A 6,522-nucleotide genomic window follows, 5' to 3' on the forward strand; every position below is an offset into this window, starting at 1 on the left:
CAGAACAGCATTAAAGATTGGAGGAATCTGGAGGAGTTTCAGTGCGTAAAGGACAAGAGCACAAGCCTAAGCTGAACAACCGTGACCTCCGACCCCTCAGGGGGCGCTGCATCAAGAGTCCTCATTCATCTATAAGCCAGATCAGCACATGGGCTCAGCACTACCTTTGTCAAGCACCACAATACAGAGTTACATCCACAAATGCCAGTGAAAACTGCACTGTGCCAAGAGGAAGCCCTATGTTAACAGTGTCCAGAAGCGCTGTTGACTCCTCTGGGCTCGAAGGCAATCAATTCAGTCCAGCTCATCTGTTTCTCCAGCGCCTCTACCCTGTAGATCGTGTGGCAGCAGCTGAACACAGGAGTTGTAGTGAACTGGAGCTGTGTCAGTGCAGTTCAGAGCTCAGTGTGCTTCAAATATCTAAACACCAGATGCAAAAATGAAGTGCTCTAAATGAAAGCAGCAGCTATATAAACAAACATGTAAAGCATCTGCGTGTTGCTAACACAGCGCCTGGTGCATTAGGACAGGAGGAGTGTGTCCTACAGGTGGTTTGTCAAGTCCACTATGTGCTGCATTGAGTGTGTGCTTTACTAAAGAGATAGGTCTTTACTCCAGTGTTGAGCTGGGAGAGTGTGTCTGAGCCTCAGGAAGGCTATTCCAGAGTTCAGGGGCCATAAATGAGAAGGCTCGGCTTCCTTTAGTAGACTTTGTTATTCTGGCTACCAGGGGCGTGGCTAGACATAAAGCTCTACTGGGGTACACCCCCCTCAAAATAAATAAATAAATAAATAAAAATAAAATAATGATAATAATACTAATAATAATAATAATAATATATATATATATATATATATATATATATATATATATATATATATATATATATATATATATATAATTTCTTTAATAAAACAAAAAAACAAATATATACAAATAACAGTGTTATTGATATTGTACAATTATTATTTTAAATAAATAACAGAAATTTATCCTGAAAAACAATCTAAAGACACAACTGGAGTGATGCTAAGATAATTTAGAAATATTTTGCATGAATATTAATTTCATTTGAATGAAATTCTCTAGCCAATTCTGTATAATATGGAGAAAGATGTTTACAGAATTATCTGTTGTGTTGTCTTAGACCCTACTCATGGCCGAGAATTAGCTTTAAAGGGCCATGAAACCCGCTCGTTTCAGCAGGGTGTTTCACACCTCTACTTTGAAAAACGTCAGAAAAGTGGGCGTGTCTAGCTCTGTTTAGGGGGGAGTGTCGGAGGAACTAAAGTGGGAGGGTGTGGGAGTGTCTATTTGGGCGCGCGCGAGTTTCAGTCAAAATACTCACACACAGGAGAAAGTGATGGTGTTTAACCTACATGAACATCTGTAGTCAAATTATTTGCCAAATTATTAAATGTTGGACTTTAACTGCAGTTTGGCTCTTTCATTCAGGGAATTCATTCATGTCCCTCGCGACCAACGAGATATTTGATTGGAGGAGCTGCTCTAAGCGTGTATTTTTCATGCAATGTTTGATACCGCACGGCGAATGAGAGAAAAAACCCTCCGCATTTCCCGGAAACTTAGATGCACACGGCAGGTAGCGTCAGAAAGCCGCGTGTGTTATTCCGGTCACTAAATGCGGTGAAAATCCTACACGAGGTTAAAGTTTGGTTGTGGTCCTAACATGTTACGGTGCAATAGTTAACTTAGTTCAATACGAACAAACTGAATAAACAAAGAGCACTGGTCGCTCACTTACCAAATCTGTAGAGACAGGACAATCACCAGCAACTAGAGCCGCGTCTTTATTAAGAGGAGACTAAAGCGAATCCGGATCTCAGCGTTTGCAGATGAGAACAGCTCTCAGGTAAACAATAATCCTCCTTAGACACGTAAGTTATTGTTGTCGAGCGTCGCGTACACTGTTAATCCACACGTGACTCCAGCTGAGCTCTCACAGAGAGAAAATGAAAACAAAACTTCACTGCAGCAAACTATAAAAGCAACACTTCACGCTTGTTTTGCCAACACAACGTGGCGTCTCTGTCGTCTAAACACTGTGACAGTAATGAATATTAATGAAGCTGCACAATAGAGCGCGCTGATTGGTTTGAACCAAGCTTTACTCATGCATTAATGCATCACACTGTAAGACGTAATAAGACTCACTCTGGCACAGACGTCCAGTCTGCACGCTGGAATACACGCTATTATCTCATGACCGTGACGCAGCTTCAAAAATTAGTTTCAAACCAGAAGAACCAATTTGCTTGAAATAACGCAAAAACAACCAATTTACACTTTTTAGTGAAATATAGGTGTCCTAATAGTGTTTTTAGCAGTGTGGGACACAGATACCACTGTCAACAGCTCAACACATGTGCTCTGGTGTTTCCTGACCCTTTAAGTCTGACCTGCTCGACTCATCCCTCCTTCTTTGCTTCATACAGGGAGCCATGCTTAGTCTAAATTACTGGAACTTTGTTTTGTTGACTTGCAGAACTCACTGTGTGCCGACTGCCGACAATTCCACATAGAAGACTGTTACGCCGGTTTCACAACGCATGAGCGGCGCATAAGCAGCGCAGCTATTTTTCCAGCATCCATGTTTGCAACCGGGAGCAGAGCAATGAGGAGCAGAGCGGCGCATCATAAGCGGTGCGTGAGGCGCTGGTGTGTTTATTTTTCTGCCCACATGCTCACTTTGCTTTTTAATTAAACTTCATTGCTTTCGCCAGCGTTGGTTCGTTGCACATAGAGAATAACCTCTTTATTTTTGAATTAAAACACGTAATAAATACACTTTACATGTGAAGTAAATCACATCTCAAAGCATTTACTGGGGCACTGGGGATTTTACTGGGGCACGTGCCCTAGTAAATGGGGGTCTAGCGACGCCCCAGCTGGCTATACCAGCCAGAAGCTCTGAGTTTAGAGATCTTCAAGAGCGGGTTAGATTGAAGCAAGACAGAAGGTTGGTTAGATAAACATCTGGGATGGAGCATCACACAGTGGAGACGTGTGCTGTGCTCAGGTGAAGCAGTGGCTGTTTCTCAATTCCAAGACAGCAGAGAACGGACTTGTGTTCTTGTGGAGAGCGGTCTTGCCAGGTGTCCTCGGAGGAATGAACTCAGGAGACCGCGAGGGCAGAGAACACATCCTGTGAGAATTGAGATGCTGCGTTCTTCCTGATGGTCACATGACCTTCACGTGTTTTAAATGGTAAATTATTTAAACATTACATCATTCATACAACCATTTATTATTTTTCCCCTTTACAAAATATATACTCTGCATAAAAACATTATAAATATACTCTGCACAATATAAATAAAACAGATTTTAATACGAATTTCAGCAAACAAACACCCTTAATGTGTTTATTCCTTTATTAAGATGTCCATGGTAATGTTTACCTTCACTGTTTCATTCAGGGAAACTCCTGAGGTAAATAAGTGATATCTCTGAACCTTAATAATAAATCTAGATAAATGCTGCGCTTCCCACCTCCAGTCGCGAGACTTCTGGGACTTCCAGAGCGAGTTCGCTGCTCAAGTCTGCATCAGTGCGTCCTCGATATCAAGAACACATCCGGGAAGTTTCACATGTCCTTCGTACTTGCGGTCTTGAGTATTGGAACTGAACTTAGGCAGCTGATGATGACGTTTCAGGAGAACATGAGGACGCAAGACCGCTGAAGAACGCATATTGAGAAACAGCCAGTGTTTCTGGGAGAAATGGACGCCGTGTGCTCCAGACCAAAGAAAAGCATCATCCAGACAGTCAGTAGCAACACGTCCAGAAGCCCGGCTCTGGGGTTGTGTCAGTGCCTTGTGTCTTGGCAAAGGTAGCCTGATCCTGCTCTGATGCTCCAGTAATGCTGAACAGCACAGAGAGATTCTGGAGCTCAATATGCTGCCTTCTGCTCCATGCAGAGTCCAACAAGACAATGCAGATCCTGCTGCTGAGGATGAAGATACAGGTACTGTTCTGGCCTGCCTGCCGTCCCGACCTGTCTCCAATAGAGATTGAGTGCCGCATTTCCAAAATGCAACAACAAAGACCCCGTACTGTTGCCCACTTTCAGACTTGTTTGCAGAAGGAATGAAACAGAATGACCCCTGACACACTTCAGCACGCGCTGTCTTCAGTCCATGAACGTCTTTAAGTGTTGAGAAGAGAAACAGCAAAGCTTTGAGAGGGGTCTGGCTGCAGACCTGGTGCAGTGTAATCTAAGCTGCATCCAATGCTTTTTAATGCGCTCACCTAACCCCGCCCCTAACCCCACCCCTCACAGTGACGTCACTCACTCCATTGAGTGCGTAGCGTCTGACAGTGCATCGCTGTGTGATGCAGTCTCAGCTTGCATCATGAGGGCTGCATCCAGATACTATTGAATGCTTCACTGATACAACTGAAATGTGTCGCAAGAATAATCAGAATAAAACACACAATATAAATGATCCCGTCTGCAGTGAAACACATCTGGAAACCACTGCTGTCTCTATTCCCTGCTGTTCTCCACACTGTCCCGCTGGGGGCTGTGCAAACACTGCAATGAGACTCTGTCCAGAGGAAACCACCCAATACAAGAGGAACACTCCTGGTTCTGTAGACAGCGTCCGCATGATCAGATGATAATGACAAGAGTAACTTTGCCTTCAGCTTCATAGAATTCAGTTATTCTGTGCAGTAACTCTGTGTGTGTGTGTGTGTGTGTGTGTGTGTGTGTGTGTGTGTGCGCACGCGTCTCCTCATCCTCCACATGATTCACTCTCCTCTTCTTCTTCTTCTGTTGCCACAGAAACATCGGCTGAATGTCAGGTTTGGACTCTGCGCCGGTTTACAGCATGGAGAGCTTCTGAGCGCGTGCAGAACCAACAACAACCCGATTGCAGAACAACACAGACCTGTGGAGGAGAGCTGAGCCATCACAGGAGGAGGAGGAGGAGACGAGGAGGAGGAGGAGGAGGAAATTGTACAATACTGTAGTCCACACTGTACACTATACACACACACACACACACACACACAAATGAAGACTGATGTATAATGTCACACACACATTCATTCATTACAGACACACAAGCATTCACCACACACACACACACACACACACACACACACATACACAATGTCACACACACAAATACTCTCACACACACTGTCTGCCAGTGAGTGTGCATGTGTGTTTATGACATCATGTGTGTGTTAGTTTGTCTCTCAATTTTTGTGTGACATTGTTTGTGTGTGTATGTATGAGTGTATGTGTGTGTGCCATCATGTGTATGTGTGCGTGTTCATGCGTGTGTGTGTGCGCGACAGACTGAGAGTGTGTGTAGCGCAGTGGCGCAGCGGTGACTCACGGGGACTGAACGAGTGTTAGTGACGGCTAATTCTCTCTGACAGCTGGAAATGTTAAATCCTCAGGCTTCACACACACACACACACACACACACACACACACACACAGACGCGTGGCTAAGTAGGTTAAACAGGAGAGGAGCTGCAGGATCCATTTCAGACTCGCGCAAGCACAAACACACTCCTGTCAGGGAACATGCAGCGTTACACACACGGAAACATCACAGCACATCGGCCTGCTGCTACTGACCATCAGCCTCCCTGTGTGTGTGTGTGTGTGTGTTTGAGTTAGAGACTGAGTGTGTGTCAGTAGGTCAGTGTGTATTATACTTGTGTCCTCCTCTGTCTCCTCTGTGTGTGTGTGTGTGTGTGTCCTGAACTGGGTCTTCTTCTATGAGTTCTGGATCAGCCAGAATGAGACTCACAGCACACACACACACACACACACACACACACACACACACACTCTTCGGATCAATCTAAACGATGCGTGTGATGTGTGTGTTCAGTGAAATAAAGGCGCCGCGAGCTGAGGCTCTGCTCATGTGATGATCTCCAGCTTCAGGACTGCAGGACATCAGGCAGGACAATGAAGACACAACAGCGGATCTGAGTCTCAGTGTGTTCTGCTGGGTCAGGCGGGTTTACAGATGGAGGTTGACCTGTCAGGCTGCTCCTCCAGTGTGTGATTTACAGGTTAATGATCAGAAGTGTGTGATGGGGTTTCCAGCACACTCACTTACACAGAATCGCACAACACACGCACAACACACACACACATTATTAACCTGCAGACGGAGGTCACTGATCCAGAGTCAGCGGTAGGGTGGAGAACAGCGGGCCGGTTTAACCCGAGATGCAGCATTCACTGGGGGAAGCTGATCTACACCACTGGGGAATGATCATCTGATGCTGGACTCACAGCAGACTCACCAACACCACACTACAGTGATGGAAACACTACAGACACACTCAATGAACCACTCAGAGGACCCACAGACTGACCCACAGACCGACCCACAGACTGACCCACACACTGACCCACAGACTGACCCACAGACCGACCCAAAGACCGACCCACAGACTGACCTAAAGACTGACCCACACACTGACCCACAGACTGACCCACAGACCGACCCACAGACTGACCCA

Source organism: Danio rerio, chromosome 5 (genome assembly GCF_052040795.2).
Source record: "Danio rerio strain M-AB ecotype USA chromosome 5, GRCz13ab, whole genome shotgun sequence".
Taxonomy (NCBI): Eukaryota; Metazoa; Chordata; class Actinopteri; order Cypriniformes; family Danionidae; genus Danio; species Danio rerio.